General features: G+C 37.5%; 1 long non-coding RNA gene across 1 annotated transcript; it reads left to right on the plus strand.

The window, feature by feature from the left end:
- The first annotated feature begins 4,445 nt into the window (after positions 1 to 4,445).
- Positions 4,446 to 21,328, plus strand: LOC122969302. The gene is made up of 3 exons (XR_006398978.1): positions 4,446 to 4,706; positions 16,300 to 16,391; positions 20,523 to 21,328. It is a non-coding gene; the product is annotated as an uncharacterized LOC122969302 (long non-coding RNA).
- Positions 21,329 to 21,744: the final 416 nt, after the last annotated feature.

The following is a 21,744-nucleotide window of genomic DNA, read 5'->3' on the forward strand; positions in this document are numbered from 1 at the left end:
GAGTTACATGTTGTAGGTACATTTACCTGATGTGCAATATTACATAAGTCTATTTTATAGATCAGAATACACTAAACTACACCAGGAAATTAACCGTAACTCCATCTCCAGAACACTGGGGTTAGGTATCACACGCAGTGAAACTCTGGGTCTGTTGACCTTCCTCATGAATGTTAACATCCATTCACCTCCTTTTCCTTCCAGCAGCAAAGAGAGCTGTTGGCTTGTGTGTCAACTTCTACATGTCTGGGCGTCACTGCCCAGATCCAGCTGGCCAGTTTCAATACTGCATTATTCATAAAACATAAACATGCAAAATGGATTCCACTGGTCCACTCCCCACCAAAGTCAGAAGATTAATGAGTCACTCTTTAGGTTATAATTCAAAGTTCATCCTCACATACATCATATTTTGAAGCACATAGATTATAAGAGAGAGAACATTTATCATATGACAGGACATACACAAGCTCTCCTGCACACATAAAACATGCAGGACTCCTGTCTCGGGCTGCACACACACACACACACACACACACACACACAATTTGTTTTAACACCAGGCCCCACCAGAGTGAACCGCCTCTTTCACATCCAGTTATTCTAATTTTATTCAGGCACATCTCCTCTGAAGCATTAAAGTGCCGTTTGCACAAACAGATGAGAGATAATAGTCTAAGAAACTGGTCATTCCTATACTCTGCTGCCCTGTGAGAGCAAGAGAGATGATAATCATTCATCACAATAATCAAACCGTGAGACACCACAGAGGGTTTCGTGCAGCTTCCTGCAACATCTGATGTCCACAATTGGTGCTTTTAAGTTATAGGAAGCAAGTAACAGCGGACAGTGGTTTTCTAGTGGAAGAATTACAAATTCAAATGCTATAAACAAATTTATTTTTTCATTTTTGTCAGTAAATATTAAAAATATATGCAGTATAGAGGATTTTCCCCCCTGTTTTTCATAGTTTGTAGCCTTCTCTTTTCATGTGTCTTTTAAGGCATTTGCATGCTTGTTAGCAGCAATTCCCATATATACAGTATGTAGCTACTTATTTATTTTAATCTCAGTAAAAATAACTATAACATTTTATTAATTAATAACATTATTTTTCTATTTTTGTCTCTGTTATGAAGGTTTTTTTTTCATACTCTCTGGTTGCTTTTTATGTTCTCACTGAATCTTAAGTTGTCATTGTAATATGCTGTAATATGAAGCTACAGCCAGCAGCCAGTTGATGGTTGTTGCTTGCAAAGCGTCAGAGGACATTTGCATAAAGTTGAGCTTTTCTCTCTGTAGTGTAGCCGGGCTCTTTGTGAATCTCTCTAGCTCAGCGGGCTGTAAAGCCAGGTCTCATTGACAATGAATAGTAGCTGTCTCTGTCCCAGCCTTTGAGTCCGTATGTGTGAACACCCCGTTAAAGATGATCCCACTTGCTGGAGATTTATGACGGTACACTAATTCATGTGTTATGGAGATGTGTTCAAACTCAGGAATTTTGGACATTGATACATAATTGTATCCAGGCAATCATTGATCAGGAGATCCCCTTCTGCCCATGATTATTTATGCTAGGAGATCCTTCCGCTCTGATAGATAAAATTCCTTCTATGCTTTGCAAATGGATTTAGACGGCCATTATGCTTGGCAGGAGATTTCTGGTGCAACAGCGGAAGTCAATGCATTGCTTACAGATTGGCATATGTTGATTATCAGAGTGGCTGCAAATGAAAAAGCAACCTTTTCCTTGATGGGTAGATTAGACGAGTATGAAATGGGGAACTTTTCTTAATTATGTTCATAGATCATAAAGATATATTTGTAGCTCAGCCTCATGTGACACCAAAGTGTTACTTACATAGCTGTGTACTTTTTTTGATCCCCTGATTTATTTATGTTATTATTTTTCTTTTCTTTTTCCATCTCTTTTTAATGTATGTGTTTGATGATCAACCTTCTATTTGTGGGTTGAAAGTCAATAAAATGTAAATTGCCAAAAAAAAAAAAAGCTAAGCTAAGCAGCGGCTGACTCTAGCTTCATGTTTACAGTATAAATGTGAGAGTGGTATCGATCTTCTCAATTCTTGGCAAGAAAGCAACTAAGAGGATTTCCCCAAACTATTCCTTTAAGGTTGCATCCACTCAATATATGTGAAACTGCTATGAAGTATAGCAGCGCTGAAGGGAAAAAAAAGGTACCATCATATTTGTAAAGGATGCAAACACTTTATGGTATATTTTTGGAGCAAAACTCAAAAGTAGCGGCATCGAGGGAAAAAATGGCAAAAACTCTGACAGTGACAGTTACATTTATGGACTGTATAAACATGCATGAAATTGACGAAAAAAAGGGATGGCAGCTTCATCAAAAATAATTCATCCCAGAATACAAGTCTGCTACATTGGATTAACCGCTGGTCACAAATGAAACACAGACTTCATCAACTTTCTAGCAATTTGTACTGACAGCTGATAACCCCTCAAACATCCCAGCAAACATTAACCCTGCCTCTCAAAATGATAGACTGTATTATGTTCTAATCTTCCCTCAAATACTTGATAAGAAAGGCTAATTTGAGTGCTGATGGAGTTGAGAATACAGCTGAAGCTCAAGAATAGATACAGATATCGTATCATAATCACAAAGAGCCTTGACTGCACACATTTAGAAGCAAATTGGTCTCTTCACAAGTCCAATCACAGTTTTAGAGAGTTGATGCCGGCAGATTGAATTCTCTCAAAATTGGCATGGCAATGTCACAGATGCCACTTCAAATGAGGTTTGAACATATATTCATTCTGAAGCTCATTGGCTTATGTTAATCCTTTCCATTTGCCACTTGTCAGAGGCAAGTGTCATTTAGCATTGCCATCATTGCCTTTCGTCTTTCAGCCTTTCAGTAACTCACATAAGACGTGTCAGTCTTTCAATCAGGGCGAGAGGTTTCAGATCAGCTTAAACTTTTCTGGCCATTGATTAGATTATAAATTATGCCACAAATGTATCCAATTTGGTGAAATATGAATGCTTTTTTGAATGATTTATTGCTCAGAAGTTGAGCATGTGTGTGGATGTTTACAAATCCATTTGGCACTGATGGACTGGGTCCTCCACACAGATATAATAAGCAGCGTACATGCCACGAGGCAAATGTAGCCGCGCAACTGAGCGTCCTTTGTTCTCACTAGCCTACGGTTAAAAATGTGCATTAACACGTTGTCTCACCACAGTGGAGGCAAATCTACTCTCTGATTTGAACTGGAGAGATACTTTTAGGAACTACTGTTTCCAAGGTCAAGAATGAACACAACTTTTAAGCCAACATGAATGAGAAGTCCTTAAAGTGTTCAGAAAAATTGGAAATTTGAACAATTTGAACTCCATCTCTGATGAAGATCATGGCTGTGTCTAAAATTACTCCCACTCTCACTTATTCATTACGACCTATATTATAGACCTTCAATAATTTACTCTGAAATGAGGAGTAAAATGAGATTTTACACTTATGAATGTTCATTATTTTGCATCATCACTGACAGGTGGAGTGTTGAAGGTCTATAATTTACTTTTTTCTTTCTATTGTGGGAATTTTTGAGGGCATTGATGCATAAATTTCATACTCAGAAATTGGACACTCAATAAAACGTTGGGCAGTAAATATAGTGCACTGTGTAGTAAACAGGAAGTGATTTTGGTCACAGCCTGTGGGATATGGTCAAAAGCTCCACAACAGCTGCTAAATAGACCTTGAGGTGACAATGTTAGCGGCTGTTTCCAAAGTCAAGAATGAACTTTAAAGTCCAATTTTTAGGACAACATGGATGAGAAATCCTTCAAGTGCTCAGAAAAATAACAACTGGGCAACTCCATCTGCGGATGAAGATCATGTGATATGATCAAAAGCTCCAGAACAGCTACTAAAAAGATCTTGAGGTGAGATTGTTTTGTTTGATAATCTGTCTCTTGTCATAACATCCCACCTCATCCGACTGGCTCTTTATTCCCATCATGACACTTATTGTACAGTCCATTCAACCTAAAAACATCAGATAGACATCAAACAACATGAACACACAGGGAAACAACGACATGTAGATTTTGGAGTATTTTATTATTATTATTTGTGTTGGTTTTTTTTGTTTTTTGTTTTAACATTCAAATATTTTTATCAAATTTCTATGTTAGTAGCCTGCAACTGAAAAATGAACATGAAACATGAAGGGAAAATGAAAATGTCTCTTCTCAACTTTGAATGTAGTGAGGCCTCTCTGAGCTGGTTCAGGCAGATAATTAGCATAAGCTACACTCACATGTGACAAACTCTCCTTGTTGTAGCATATATCCAACGCACCTTCTGCAGTACAAGGCGGTCTATTTAAACACGTCAAAGCCCCGCCCACTCTTTTACCACGCCGCTCACCTGCTGAACTGCATGTGCAGGTGTATTAAATCTGCTGTGAAGCTGCTGCAAACATTTGTTATTTCTGCTGCATCTTTTTTTTCATAAACAATCTTCCCTGCCAACAGTGTGATCATGTCGCTTTGGTGGAGGAAATATTCCAGTTTTCTTCTGCCTGAACGTTTGCCAGATCAGCTGATAGCATCAAACACACTTAAAGGGAGTTTTCCTGTCCTGCTGTTGCAGTCTGGGACCACAGAAGATCCATCCAATGGGATTTACTCTACTGATCACCTCAACAAGGTTAGTGTGTGCTGCTTGTGTTTACTGTACATGTACATGCATGGCTGTGTTCGGTTGATACAGTAACATTTAACAGTGTAGCCTACGTTTTCTGATTGTGTTGTCTTTGGCCTCTGCTGGCTGATTATTTCTGCTCTTGTGCTTCTTTTTGGCTGCTATGCGCAATATTTGCTTTGATAATACAGTAATTGTGAATTACTTCCTCATGGTGCTTATTTAACTTTCGGTTGTTTTTTCTTGGCCTTCATGCTGTTGATTTGTAGTGGTGAAATGAGAAACCTCTGAGCATTCATTATTGAATATTCACATTTTATTGGCTTTTTTTGGTGTGTGACATATTTCTTCTGCTTGGTTACTGTTGTTGTCTTGGAGTTTTTCTGGTTGCACTTCATTTTACAGTACACTAATAAGACGTAATAAGCCATACTTTGTATCAAATTAGACAAAAACTAGAAATATTTTCTTTATTAGACAGTAAACAAACACAGTTATACACTAATTAGACACCATACACCTAAATCAGCTGTAATTAGAAACTGCATATAATGCCATATTAAACCCAAAATATAATATACTTAGACACTAGTATACAAAATTATACTCTAATTAGAAACCGAATAGGAGATCCTCATACACTATTAGACACCATTTTACAAGATCATAGTCTAATTAGAAATCAATACAATGCCATATCAGATCCAAAATATGCTACAGTTAGATGCTATTTTATCATTACTACCAAATGATGCTGTAATTAGACACCACATTTAATGCTACCAACATGGGCCTGTGATAGCTTAATTAGACAACAGAGGCTGTAATTAGATTAATTTAATGCCATATTATATCTGGCATAGCCTTTAAAATAGTCAAGACAAAACACTGTGAGCTCAGAGTACAATACATTTATTTGTACCTTTATTCAACATAGTTTCACTTTCTTAGAGGGCCATTTGTTGTCAGGTTGTTGAAAACTTAGGGGCTACATCAAAAAAGTGACATGTTGCTATCATTTTTGCCATTAATAGTGGTTTAAAATATATTTTAATGATTCACTTTTGGGCAATGACTATACATATTTATCTATTTTACAGAGCTGCTGGCACAGTATTTGCTTGTTTACTCTCCAGCAGCAGCTCAGTCTGTGCTGGGGTTTAGTGGTCACCAGTCACTCACTGAAAGACACAACTCACTGCTACAGAGATGCTAAAGAGATGGATGTAGTCCTATAGCAAACACAGGTAGCAGGATGAAGTAAACCATTAACTTAATTTCCCAAATTCTCACTTAGTTTAGTACACGCAACGGGACTCGTCCCCTCCGAGCTCCCTGGGATCTGCGCCCATGTTTTTATAGGTAGTAATACAAAGCCTAATAAATGCTTCCTCAACGCTCTATTCCCTCCCATACCAGTCAAGACATCAGACCATTTAATGCCATATCACTATCCGACCCCGGTAACATTAGGCTATGGAAGCTGCCTTGTTTCCCACTGTTACACCCTTAATTAGACTTTCTTAGAGGATAATTTGTGACACATTACAACAGAACTGTACTGTAAACTAAAGTGAAATCACATATCTGCTACTTTCCTTCTTTGGTCGGTCCTGTACAATCGGCAGAGTATCCTGGATATTTTGGGTCTAATACGACATTATATGAAGTTTCTAATTACAGCATAATTTAGGTGTGTGATGTGTAAATAGGGTATAACTGTGTTTGTTTACTGTCTAATAAAGAACATATTATTTCCAGTTTTTGTCTAATTTGATACAAAGTATGGCTTATTACGTCTTATAAGTGTACTATAAAATAAAGGGCGACCAGTTTTCTAATGCAATTAAGTCTCCAGTAGATGGTAAAATGGTTTGTTGGCTCTTGGGATGTAAACATGACTGTGATCTTGCAAACAGTCCTTTTACAAAGGATAATTATTTACCTGTACTGTAATATTGATTGACTGGCAAACCTGAACTTTCCCTTCTCTCTACTGTGCTTGTTTTCTACCTACAGATTCTACCTTTTCTCTGTGCATACCTCATGTTCAGCAAAGCATAAATATATCACCCAAAGCATGGACCATATCTCAGCTTGCTTGATTATTACTCTCTATATCATAACTACATCTAACTGATGAGCCTGTTCCTGTTCTATGCTTCACGCTGCTGCTACACTCATTGCCAACCTTGAGCTAATATCCACATATTAATGGTCATCTGCTGCGTATTTATAGTTTATTAAGCTCATAATGATGTGCTGCATATTTGATGTGTCTTAGCCTGCTGCTGCTGCTCTGTCAGGTACATTGCTGGGTTAAGATTTTTCTCAGTTCACTAGATGGTATATTCTTCTCTACAGTCGGAGGTGGTTTGTTGGCGACATGGCTTCTAGATAAAACTGTAGCAGATAACATACTGTATAATAGCTGGTGTTGGACTGTGTTTAATGCTTAATCTAATGTTTCATTGTGGTTAATCTCTGATCTCTTCTGTACTGCGCTCTGCTGTATTTATGATTAATTTTTTAACATGTATAAATATTAACTTTGTATATTCTCTGTAGTCACATTATAAGTCTGTTCCATGTGAGTTCAAACACAGTGTTTTCTTTCACATGTTTTTTTATTGAGAGGCCACCTTCTACCAGTAACTTATAATACAAACACATAATGCTTCTTTTTTTTTTTAAATATACCCTGTAACAGCCAATCCACCGTGCATACATACACAGTACAAAACTTAAACTGGGTGCAAGTACAACAGACTCTTAACGCAACCTCTCAAATCCACTAGGACTGCTATCTGAGTCATCTAATACACACAGTCCATCTCAACTGTTCTTCCTTTCCAAGTGCAAAAGTAGTGGCTGCCAAATTTTTCAAACTTTTGAAGCTTGTCCTTGAGGATATATCTGATCCTCAGCCATTGTTTGAGTTATGGCACTTCCTTCTTTTTCCAAAACATCAGTATGAGTTTGTTTTGAATTAATAATGCTGTAAAACAGCAAGTGTCGTTGCCCCACTTGCAGCTTCCTTACATCCTCAGAAGTTCCAACAGTTATTCAGATAGGATCTGGACTAATATGAATGTTGAGCACCTTTTGAAAAAACACTAAATATTTGGTTCCAGTACTTGTATTTGAAGGCATGATTATGAAGTAAATCTGCATCAGACAAATTACATTTCTAACACACTAGAAACACCTCCTGGAAATATTTTGTCTAACTTTACCAGGGCTGCATTATTGATTAATCTTATGATTATTTTCTCAATTAATCGATTAGTCTATAATCAAGTGTTGAAAATGTTAACTACTGTTTCTCAAAGCCCAACATGCAACCTGAGATGTCTTGTTTTGTCCCAACCGACAGTCTTCAGCCCAAAGATATTAAGTTTACAACCATAGAAGACTAGAGAAACCAGAAAATATTCACATTTAAGAAACTGGAGCCAGAGAAGTTTAGCTTTTTTCTTTTTTAAATGACTCAAAGCGATTAATCTAAAAGTGGTTGCCAATTAATTTTCTTATTGGTCGCAGCTCTAAACTTTACCCTTGAGTAGTGCAATCTATGTAGAATCTTTAATTGTATTAGAAAATGTCTAGCATTGAAGGAACAAGAACTGACATATTTCAACGCCTAGTCACATATCCCCCAGTATCTTTATGCCTAACTCCTTTTCCCAGCCTTTTCTAATTTCTGTGTGACAAAAATCCTGTAGTGCACATACAAAATCCCATGTTCTGACCCTGTATACAGTTGTAAACAGGTGTCTAGTTCGACAGGCTGTTGTGTTCTTACAGTATGTCTTAACTGAAGATGCCTGAAAAAGTGATTAGTTGATAATCTATATGTCTCATGAGGCTGCTGAAGCAATGCCAATGACCCTCCTATATATAAATCTGCTACCTGTTTTCTTAGCTAAAGGTAGAGCCGTCTGTTATCTTATTCACTGATGTATTGCTTCCTTATTTGCAGTGTCTTTTGTATCTGTAATGGCCTTTTTAATTCATGTCAGTGCTCTCTAACCACAGAGATTCACTCATGAAAACTGGTGTTGCTTCAACACCACAAACCATCCAAACAATGAAGGCTTCAGCAATCCTCACATTTTCAGACTGATGCATTTTTTGGGTCAATCTTTTGTAGCTGCTTGTTAAATGTCCATAAAGGTTTTCACAAACATGATGAATTTTGGGTCAGATTGAACATAAAACAAAACCTTCAGAAAACTTTAGAGAGGTAAACTTTACAATGATTTATTTTGCTCTTCTCTCAACAGACACACAACCAATGATCATATTTTCTACTATTACAAACAATTCCATGTTATTATAACACTAATTGGTAAAATCTGATCTTGTTTATCCAGTCTACTCAGTGAAAAATCTTCCTATTTCCATGTTTTCATTGGCTGCCTCACACATTGAATCCGCTCCTCACTTCCCTTGAGGAGCATTGTGGGCAGGTCATATGATCTCACTCCCCCTCATCATCTTCCCTTTGATGAACAAATGAGAAGTCCTGCGCCCTTTGAAGCATTTTTGTGCGGCGCGTTCAGGCAATTAACGCGTACGTGAAAAGGCAGAGCGGGAATAGATGAGAAACGATGACGAGGACGCGGAGAGGAAACGAGAAGAGTCAGAGTGGAGGGACAGAAGAGGGAGAGACGGGTTTCAAGCTTCATCACCTCTTTCCAGGTGTCTCTGCCCGCATGATTTCATCTGTGAACTGCAATCAACTTCCTTAATGAAATAAGTAATTAACATATTATAATTGTGCTACAGTTTGATTTGACAGAAATCATTTTCCATATCTAATACTATGCTAATTTAATCTGTTCCTCCCTCGCCAACATGACCTTTTGTGATTAAGTTTCATGGCAGATTTCTTCAGTGTGCCTGTGTCTGTGTGTATGTGTGTAGGAGGGATTTATTTTAGTGACTGAAAAGAGCAGATTTTACTATTTTACTACTGATAGTGGAAAAAATAACTGTTTTGTGGAGACGACGCGGGAAATGAGGTGGCTGAATTTATATTCTGTACATTGAATAAGTGTCTTCTTCACTGAATGTAATAAATCAAAAGGTTGGATTAGTTTGAGGTCTGCTGGGTTGGTATCATTGCAAAACTGTGACTTAATTAAGGGAGAAATATCAGGCATTCCTGTTATTTTTATACCGTTATAATATCGGATGTCTATGTTAAACATGAAAAAGTCAAAAGTCCAAAACTTGAGGTGAACATATGTACAAATGTTCCCTGAAAGTCAAAAGCCAGGGCTTCAGCCTGCTCTGAACGCTCTGTTTGCAAAATTACCTCTACTTCCTCCTCGTGATGACACCAGATTGTTGGCACGTACCCACACACGAACGTCCATTCCAAGGCTTTTGTTGCTAAGGTCGTTGTCCACTCGCATATTTCAGATCGGATTCAGGCCTTAACATGTGCAGATGTATTTGAGAAGTTGCGGTTTCAAGTAAAGAATGAGGAAAAAGAAAAGAAATCCAACTACTACTGTTTGTTTATGTAGCCTCCTGCCTGCTGGAAGTCTGCAGATGGGCAGCTTCCAGGAGCCGGCCAATCAGAACAGAGTGGGCTCATAAGGAGACAGGAGCTAAAATGGCCTGTTTCTGACAGAGGCTGAACTGAGGGGCTGCATAAAGGGCCAGTGCAAGATTAAGAGTTTTTTGAACTGTAAATCATGCAAAGATATTCCAGAAAGTGCAAAAAAATGTTTTTAAATGTGAAGGCAGTGTTGGGCTTTTACAGTGAAACAAGGTGTTGACAACACCATTCTGGATTTGCTAATGTACAAAAACTCATACTGCATCTGCACACCCTCTGTATTTTTATAATGCAGAAACCCTATAATGTTTCTGGCCCTTTATTATAGGATTTTCATTTTTAAACTTCCACTTGAGTGGCTTGAATGGAATTGTTTATGCCACAACCTACACATGGTATGATAAGCATGCTAGAGAAACGCATCTCAGTAATAAACAACATATAACATCCTATTAACAACAACCTTTAAGCAACACTATGGTGAAGCTACATTCTTTAGCAAGCTGTTATGACTAGTTATGAAACAAGACGGCACATTTTTTGCTCCCAGGTCAAGATATGGATAAAATTTGAGTTGATCCATCCATTAGCTATCGTCCAGAACAATAAACATTCACAAGGCTTCCCAGTTGTTGCAGAAATGTCAAAACAAATATTAAACCTAAAGAACAAGATTTCCTCATTCCAACAAAATCAAAACCACAAGTTGAAATCTGACTATTCCTGAGATATTTGTGAGGTTTCCAGAGATCTGAGTCCCCCCACCTCTTTCAGTACACTCCTCCTGGCTGAGAACCAAACTCATCAGACTCTGTTCTCTCCAAGAAAACAAGCTGCCTTTAGCTATCAACACACTAGCAATCACGCTCAAGAGAGACTGCAGTTATGATGATCACATGAGACTCCAGCTATCATGATCACAAGTTTTTATGTTTGGGAGATTTCTGCCTCCAGAAAAGAGGAAAATAAATATCATTTTACGTAATTATAAAAGGTCAAGCAGGAGGGATGTAGGAAGTGGGGAGGAAGTAATCAGAGCAGCTGTCTGGCGTTAGGAGGACTGACAGAATATGTGCCAGCCGGTAACGAGACAGCGTATTTCAGAGCTTCTTGTTTTTGCTGTGTGATGGCTCCGAGGCCTCAGGGTGCGCTGACAACATTACCATACTCTTCACCTCCTATACACAATACTTGTGTCATCATCGCCTTGGTGTGGCGTCACCCATTTGAGACTTGACACTGTTGCTATTCTAGAGTGTCACTTACGGTTTCAGGCATGAGCTTATTAGTTCAATCAGACTCGGTATGGATGCTTAGTGTGTGTCAACTTTGCAAAATCTCCTTGTGTGGCTCTTACGGTTTGGTGTAAAATTTTATTTCTTAGAGTAGAAGGTGTTTCACAGCAGTCACGGTGACACATCTGAGAGGAGACTTTGAATTCACTGTTCACTGTTGTTTTGGGAAAGTACTGCATTTTTAGGAAAACATGGTTAAAAGAAGATGCAGATAATATTAAATCCTCTGCTGTTGTCGTGTGCAGTTGCAGTGTCCGTTTCGATTTTGATTTGTGTCTGCTTAGCGTCGTTCCTCTGGGGTTTCCTTTGCTGCCAGAATTTCCTTTCATCTTCTCTTTTCCTCACTTCCCACTCTTCTGCAGGTGATTGTGTTATTGAGTCAGTCACACCACAATCACCACCTGGCTATTGATTCTCATGTGAATACGACTAAGCCAAACAACTGAGGTGAAAATAGATTTGTTTTGTGACTAACAGGCAATCAACTCGTATCTGAAAGCACAAGATATATTTTTTTCTGTTTATTAACAGTGAAAACAGCCTGTTTTTTCTTTTAAAAAAAGTGCATTTCATTTTTATTTGCTACCTGTAGCATAATTTGTCATGAATCATTTACTTTGAATGTATCTACAGTATGTATCAACCTGCCTATTAAACAACTGAAATATCAAACAAAACTATTTTTCCTTTAAAAATAGTTTGATGATTAATATTCTATGTGGGTTTTTTCAAAGAACAGAAGTTCAAACAAAGCTGCACAATTATTTAGCAAAAAGATGAATTGGAGCGCAGAGTACAAAGTAGACCTCTACTTCCTTCATCCCTCCAGGATAGTGGAGGCTGTCCTGCTCTTCTTATTCACCACATATAGAGCAAGACTGATATGACAGAAATGAAAGAAGATTTTAGCTGCTTGCCTCTGCTGTTAAACATTTCCAACGTTTTGTCTACTCGCTGTGGGTGACAAAATTATATCCAGCACACCAAACAAACCATCAAGAGATGCACAAAGTAATGGTGACAAAAAGCCCTTGGTGTCCGTGATAGATTTGATACGATAGGGCTGCAACTAGTAGTTGTTTTCATAGTTGATTATTATCAGTTATTTTCTCAAAAGGTTTATAAAATTTCAAAAATTTGTGAAAAATGTCCATCAGAATCTCCCAGAGTTGAAGTTGACATCTTCACACATCTTGTTTGGTTCAACCAACAGTGTAAAACCCAACGATATTCCATTTGTAATGATATGAAACAGACAAATGTAGCAAATTCTCACATTTTGAGAAGCTGGAACCAGTCAATAGTTTGGTGCCATGCTTTAAAAATAACATAAACAATGACTCAGACACTTTTTCAGATTAACTAATGAATCAACATATTTTCAACACTAGACAGGAGCCTATGTTTACATGAGAGAATTTAATATGTACATTGTAATCTTCAGTTCAAAATTGGGGAATCACTGCATATTTTCTTCAGTTTCCTTTCTCTAAAGCAGTTTTTTTCACATTGTTGCCGCAGCAGCACAGCAGTTTTTTTCAGAAGGTTCTGTTTATTTTAATCAGTCACTGCAAAACTTGCAAACTATGACAGCTAAAACTTGATATTACTTGCTTTAAACAGTTTATTTTGATGCATGGTGATACAGACATGGTGTATGAAACATTGCCTCCATTATCCTGACTGTATTTTAAATTCACATTATTGGCAATGTCAAAAAGACCAGTACAAGCCAACCAGCCAATCAGCATTTGTCTGAGTAGAATGTGTTTCTCCTGCCAACTGTTAATGTGCCTGTTTGTCTATTTTACTCCATCACATTGGTGGACATATTAGCAATTTATTAATTAAAAATCATTATGGACACCAGATGTAAGTTAAAACAAAATACATTTATGCTTTTGTCTCTTCTTTGTCAAAAACATCAACATTATATGATGATACTGTTGATAAAATGGAAACAGACATTATGCTCTGATGGATCCACGTAGTTTCTCTGATGCGTCAAAACTGAGAACTGTTAATATCTTCACATTCACAAGTTGAATGTGTTGTCATCGATCAAACAAGGTATTCACATCAGTGACAACATGTTAAAAACATCTGGCATGTGAGTGATCAAGATAACAAAGTGTGTTTCTGAATATGCAGCACATACTGTAAGCACGCATTTACATTAGGGTTGGGTATCGTTTGAATTTTATCGATTCCGGTTCTCATCAATTCCCAGTTTCAATTCCAATATGGTAAAAATAAGAGATCAAATGTTAGATAACAAAATATCTTTATTCTTTTAAGCGTTTACTTTGACTTTAATTGTTTCATTAAAATAAGTCTTTTTAACCAAACATTCACAAAGTAAATGCACACAATAAAAATATATGATCCACAGTCGGTACATGCATTTTCTTGTGGATACTGTGGTATTTGACACTTCCTAGTTTCCTCTTTGGTAATCTTTCCCTTTGTTGCCAAAGAGAACGGTGTGTCACAGCTTGGTGTTCCTGGCACTGCTGGAGGTGCTAGTGAGGTTCTAGCGCTGGCTGATGACACACTCGGGCTAGGAGACCATCAAACACTGGATATTATTTCAGATCGACGCCATGCTGCCTTAAAAGTTTGATGTTTAAATTTGATGTTTAACCTGACTTGCAGCTAATTAGCTTCCCACATGCATTGCATTTTGCTTTGTCATTTTCTTTAATAAAGTGAAGCCACACTTTTGAAAGTTTACTGTGGTCCATCTTTCACTTCTGAGGTGAAGTTAGCCATGCATGCTCGTATCTAAACAAATCAACGCGTTGTTACGTTGATGCATGACATAGACAGGTCCTGGCAGATATGTAGCTTTTGTTAGCAATAATAAAGTGTTATCGTGATTAGGAACCAATAAGGAGAACCGAAATTCTAATTTTTTCTTGGCATTTTGGGTTCAGTTCTAATTTGGCACCAGATTTTGGTTCCCAACCCTACATACACTGCATAAATACTGAATAAGAGGAATTATAATTTCAATTTTGCAGAACAATAACAACCTGACAAATATGTTTTCAGTAGGGCTGCAACTAACAATTATTCTCATTAATTGATTAATCGTTTATAAAAATAGTTGGTGATTAATTTAATAGTTGGCAACTATTTGATTAATCACTTAATTGTTGCAGCTCATCCACAGAAATACCCATCTTCACTCCCAAAAATCTGAGTATCCACATACACTGTAGTTGAAAATGACTTGATTTGTTTTTTAAAATAATTTTCAGGCTGTAATTAATAATCAGCTATCATATTAAAAACCAAATCAATAATATACTTTTTATTATAACACGCACAGTATATTCAGATCAAAAAGTCGCTTTTTCTTCACTTTTCGACCACTTTCTTGTTATCGCAGGCAGCTCCAGTGCAGGTATTCTCGCTCTACTCAGTATGTGTGTGTGTGTGTGTGTGTGTGTACATATTTGTTTGTGTCTGCAAGGAGAAAAGAGCTTAAGGTTGGCATGACACAAGCTTGTTATTCTACCCAGCACTCAATCACACAGCAGCCCCATGAAAAGAGAATAATGCTGGAGAATCATCCTCCTTGGCACTTTCTTCTTCCTCGACCTCTGAGTCTCTCTCTCTCTTTTCCCCTGCAGTGTGTGTGAGTGGTATCCATCTGTCAGTTGTCAGTGCCAGGGAGTGATACAGAGAGCTGTCACTTCTCGTCAGCCCGCATTGGTGAGGCCTTACTCGGGGCCAGAGGAAATGTGTGTGTGTGTGTGTGTGTGTGTGTGTGTGTATGTGTGTGTTTGTGTGAGGGCTGAGGGCTGAGAAGGAAAAAATGGAGAGAAAGAGAGAGAGAGAGAGAAGCAGAAGGAAGGGAAGGGTATTCAGCGGGCAGTAAAGCAATTAAACTGGAGACAAAGAAAGAAAGATGGAGAGTGATTGGAACCAGTGCAGGACTGTAAATATCACATTACCTAAATATGTTCAGCACTGTATCACTATTCACAGGACATGAAGTCATGTATGACCGTGACCTTTATCAGCCTCTGTTGGTGACCAGCAGGAATTGCAACGACATTTAGAGAACTTGTCTCCTCCTGTGAAAGTGTATCGACCAGCATCCACCCTCAAAAAATACAACCAGAATGCTCAGAACAAGATAAAACATCTTTTCAAAGGTTTTCAGTCCAATGCAGGTTCTGCGACTGTTTAATTACTTAAGCAACAGATCAAAAAGCTTGTGAGGTTTAAACCATAGTTATACATATTTAAATATAAATCTGTGCACAAGATGCTACTCACAAGCTCCTCAAAGCAAGAGACAGTAAGACATAAACAGCTAAAAATAAAATGCAACCAATCACACCACTATCCTAATCACTCCTAGCTCTTCAGTGAAAACCAGATAAAGTATCAATAGGCCTAAAGAAAGTGATAATACACTTATTGCATGCCAGATCAATATTTATCTGAAATCATTTTATAAAATTTAATCTTTCTAAACAGCTTTGTACCAAATGCTTGTGTGCTTATTCTTTTTTTCACATGTCAAACTTAACTTTTTGGAGGATATTGCAAGTAAATCATAGTTATGCTCCCATTAAGAGTGAAAACAAACATGTTAGTCTAAAAGAACGTAATATTGATCATATGAGAGAGGCTCTATCGTACCATTTCAAGTTATTTATTTTGCACTCTGACGTCAGCAAGTGTTTCTTCACCTCTCTCCCTCTCGGCCTTTCAGATGGAGCGACCTTCAGGAACATTGAAATGACAAGCATGACGGGTCCTGTGTAGTGGTGAGGGATCCAAGAGCCGAGCCTCAGGGGCCTCGCTGTGAGAAACGTTTCTTTCACTTTATCTTTCATCTCCCAGAAGAGTCATTTCGAAAAACTCGATAAAGAAACAAAGATGATCTGGAGCCACTACAGCTTTTGGTATTGTTAGAAAAACTGTTTTAAACCGATCGTATTGATTTTCAGTTGAACATAGAGTGTGTGTGTGTCGGTAAGAAAGAGAGAGAAATGAGTATATTTAGGCTGCAACTGAAGCATCTCCCCTGTAAGAGAAAAATACTTGTGTTGTCTTTTCTCTGTATGTCCTTTTTTTTTTTTTTTTCTTTGTCAAATTAGGATGACTAATTTGGCAACATGATTGCCACCTTCAGCAACGCTATAATTCAGAACGGAGCTATTATGGCGAACATTTCAGGAGAAAAATGTTCACATTCCAGCAAAAGTGCAGACTCAGCAGTTTATGAATCATTTGGTAACACTGCATGAACACAGTCAGAGCACCTGAGTTTTACAGCCAGGACAGTGATAAATAACACACATCAGCGGAGAAATGTCAGTGTATTGTGCCACACTTTGAAATAGCATTTAATTACAAAGTCAAGAGGCCTTTTTTTGTAGAAAATATACAGTAGATACTTTTTTTCTAAAGTAAGTTAAAGTAGATGTTTTGATAGATTGTGTAATGTGAGATGCCAGCGTGGTCTCTTTTTTTTAACGCAGTTTACAGTTTAACTGCCAGTTTATTTGCTACCGAACACACACAGGCTCACATTTTTCTTCATCGTGGTTTGCTCACACCACATCATCAGTTAGCTTTATCACTTACTGAAGTTTATATCCATGAAAATGTCTTTATTGTCAAACATTAAAAGTTCATTTTTGACCTTGAAAACAGTAGTTTGACATTAAAAAAATTTGAATTTGAGGTTAAATTACTAGTGTCCTCAGTTGTGGGAGTTAGCACACTGATGAAAACAGTGAGATGCAGTTGAAAGCTCCATAAAAAGCTTACAGTATACATACATTTTTAAGAGGATTCGTACATGTTGAGACTAAATGTTATGATAGAGAGCAGTATAGATGAAAATGAATAATAAGCTGTTTTTAAAAGACCAAAGAGCATTTAAAACCAAATGTTGACCTCTCCTTCTGGTTCATATATGAACACTTCTAATCTTATAGCCTGTGGTACTGCATATTCCGTTTTAACATTTCTCTGATCTAAGCATGTCTGAGTGTGTGTGTGTGTCTTGTGTGTGTGTGCGTCTGGAAACATGACATTAGCAGGATAAATAAAAATAAAATGCTGCTTTGAGACAAGAAAAACATTGCACACCTTTAAGAAAACTCTCTTCAAAGCCTCACCACCAAAGCCAGAAATTCCTTCCTGAGGCATCAGTGAAATCAAATGCAACAAACATCGCACTTATGCTCCTGTTTAGTTACTCAAATGTTGTTTTTTTTCTGCCAAAAAGGAGCTCCAGCAGGGGATGGAACACGCTATCAAAAAAAAAGTTTCAACGCACAAATACACCCCCTCTGTAAGAATTTATCTTTTTTCTTTCTAATCTCGGCACGTTCAAGGCAGACACATGCAGAGTTTGGTTTTCGGCAGTGTGGATTTGTCACAAAAGGGTGGCAAATTGTGACAAATTACTCTTAGTTTACCTCTTGTTTGTTGGGTTGCACAACAAAAATGCATCTAAGATTTGGTTTAATTATAGTTTTGCTAACGCAAGTTAAAACAGGTTAATTTAATCCAGTGCTGTGTTTCAAAATGAAGATTAAACCACTGATTAGTAAACTTTATCTTAACGATTTAAGGAAAAGTAGATCACAATCATCCTAAAATATACAGTGGAATCAAAAATATCACAAATCAAATGTTCTCAAACTACAGATTGCCCTGCTCTACAAGCTTTTGTAAGACTTGTCAGACTTTGCAGAGTTTGTTAGTGTTGGTAGGAAAATGTTCACATATGCTCGTGGTGATTGTTTGTGGATGGCAGAGGTTTTTACAGCCTGTTTCTGACGATGCACGCCACCCAGGAGAGAGAGGAAGAGATGCGAGGAGCTCTTGCCCTACATAGATGTCCCCGTGGGAAGGGTTGAGAATCTTTGATTCGCTTTGAGTAGGCATTTTGTCATGTTTTATATCGTTCAACTAATAATACACAAGTCCTTGACTAAAGACTTGGACTCCCTCTGGACTTCTGCTCTACATGGGCAGCAATTGTTTGTCTATGGCGTACTCCTCCATCTCTTCCCACATCAGCAATTACCTAATGCACTGTTTACTGCCTAAACATGTAAATTTAGCAGACATTAGGAATATCTGATGCTCGTGTGAATAACATTTTTAGATATTATCATGAGAAATTCAGTGATATTTACTCTTTAAATGCCACATTTTACACAATATCTCTTGTTTTTGGCTAGTTGTTCTCAAACCAGTGTCAGTAGAAATGACACAAGCTGAAATAATCTACTGTTATAATGATGTTTGGGGGAGAAACAATAAACAGAAATATTATGATAGTGTTAACAGTTGTGTAACATAATCCTTTTTTCCCTCAATACATTTGTCTAAAATACTAAACATCCTGACACGTGACTATCAAAGTGCACATTTATCATCTGATAAATGTTGCATCATGCCGATAAGTTAAGCAAGAGCGGATTCTCGTGCCTTAAACTAATTAAGACACATTTTAGGGACTACAAATATGAACATACTATCCTGCAGGCAGGCGAATCCTTTCCAACGGCAACAGTTTTGCCCGCAGCTGTCTCGCTGCCTCTCAAGCATTTTAAAAGGTGAGCGAAGGGGGAGTTTTATTGTTAAGTGGGCTTGGACACAGTAAAGAGCCAAGAGCTGGTGTTTAACAGGACTATTAACAGCGAGATGGGAGATCGATACAGCAAGGTAGGGAGGAGGCGCATCTCTGTCACTGTGATGTGTTATTAGTGCTCCACAGTGGAGGGATCTGGCTTCTCTCCAGTTCCTGGGCCTTGTCGTGTACTTTGCTCCATAGCAATTAAACCAAAACCCCCTCTTTCCACTTGGTGCTACAGATTCAAAGCCTGTAAATAACCATTTCATAAATTACAAAAGCATTAACAAGTGTTGGCGCGCTGTGAGATCTTTGACATAACAAATAATACCTTTACCTCCGAGATTTATTTTGACAATATCTTCCCTCTCAGTCTTTTTAACAACCAAGGCTGTGATACCTTCAAGGTCTTTGATAATGCAGATAGACACTCTCTCATATTCTTATCCATAGTCAGGCTACTTTATTTGGGATAGATGTTACTGCTTCCCCTCTTTTAGTTCCTTAAAGTGCCAAATGATGCATAACCAATGCATCTCTGCTCAGGGGTTCCCTCGAGGTGGAATAATGAGATAGAGGGTTTGTTGTGGAGCCTGAAATGTAGTAAATATTGTCTTAAAGAAATGATAAGTGCCACATGAAGCTGGATAATATCCACAGATCCAAATGTGAGTGTTAGGGTTAGAAGTGCCCGCTCCTGAGCTGTTTTATTGACTAGTTAAAGTGACTTAGAAGGATAAAATTACTGAAAATGTATTTTCTTTAGGTCTTATATGAGTGCTCCAAATTGTGGTGACCAGCTGTTAAATCTTCTGAGATTCCTGCATGATAGCAAGTCAGGAGAATGAATGTCAGCACGTGGTCGTCCTGACATTTTTTATGAATTCAGCTTCCAACTGAGTCAGTAGTGCACAATACAAACTTATAGAGCTGAAATTGTCAGTTTTAAAGCTTCTTTTTAAAAAAAATCAGAATAATCAAGTGTGTTTAGGGGACCAAGTAGCACTTCATAAAAATGCAAAGGCACTGCAACAAAATTGTCACAGCACAAGGAAAAGCAGACAGTTAAGTAGGATTATGTGAGGATCTCTGTATGCAAAATATAAAAATAAACAATTTTGAATCTATTGTTCTTACATATTTATTATCTAGAAATTGTCTCTAATTTGAATTCCATTTATAGCCGTGGTACGTGATAGTAGCTGTAGTACACATACGATATTCAGCTTTTTTCAATGTCAAATGTCGCATTTCAAACTCAACACTCTTCACAATTTTCTTTTGTCCCTGACTTTAAGGACTTCTTGCAAACTGGTTTTCTTTCTCACCTTTTACAGGAACTGCTGAAGGAGGCATAATAAGCCATGTGTAGGAAGATGGTGAATTACACAACATCACAGTTCAAGAACATGAACATGAAATTAATTTCCAAACCAGTTTAAGCTCACCTCAGGTCACTGAGACCCTGGCATCTTCACAGCACAACGTGAGCGCAACTACGCACTTTAATTATATTGTGTTTACACAGTCATGATGTCACTTACGTATTTTAAACCCTATGTAATTATTTTCAAAAGGGGACAATAGATGTGGTGATGTCTTGTGAAACGATATGTTGTATTCAGGTTCATTTTTTCACATATTTTAAGATTACCTTTCAGATATTTTCATGTATTTGACACAAATGCATTATTAGAAGAGGCTATAATATGGAGAAAGTTACCAGCCTTATGATTAAATACATGTTTTTTTGTTTTCACTTATTGAAAGTTGCTGTATTTTCTTTTTATGATAAAGAGTGTTCTTTGCAACTGAAAGACTGAGAGAAGAATAATTATTGCTCTGATGGGTAAAACCCAAAGTATTACCCCCAGGTTAGATAATATTTCATTCTATTTCCCTACTTTTACATGAGAGGAAACATCAAGAAGAGCTGGAGAGCAAAAACAACACAAGACTTGTTTCATTTGAGGAAAACACCCAAAGATGTACAATACAACATATTGTGTGATTTTTATGGACAACACAACTGTGCAGTTATACTTAGTATAGTGTCCAGTATGCTGCCTTTGGGTTTCCCCTACTAAATAGTCCGACACACAATGAAGGTAGGTATTTACTGTCCTCTTACTTTCACATGTTTTCTGACACTATCTGCACTGTCAGCTATAAAATAAAGGCAACATCTTCCAAAAAACAATGTTTACAAAAGTAAATAAAATAAGAAAATTGTATAAAATGCTAAGAGGAGATGTTTTTGTACTTTTGGGGTGCTGGCCAAGGCTACAGAGGATACAATACTACAAACAGATTTTACATTTTAAAGGATAAGACTAGTGATATTTAATATTTCTCTTAATGACAACAAATCCCATGAAGACCAAAACCGACAATGAATTTATCCTACTAATAAGTATCAGCTTATTAGCCTTTTCATCTTTGCCATCGAGCTGCATTGTTGTCCAAAACCATTAAACACACACATCAGTGAGGCACATTGTTGCACTGTGAGACATTTTTCTTTGTTGCGATGAACGTGGGCACTGTAGTTTATTTTTG

The sequence above is a fragment of the Thunnus albacares genome, chromosome 19 (genome assembly GCF_914725855.1).
Source record: "Thunnus albacares chromosome 19, fThuAlb1.1, whole genome shotgun sequence".
Classification (NCBI taxonomy): Eukaryota; Metazoa; Chordata; class Actinopteri; order Scombriformes; family Scombridae; genus Thunnus; species Thunnus albacares.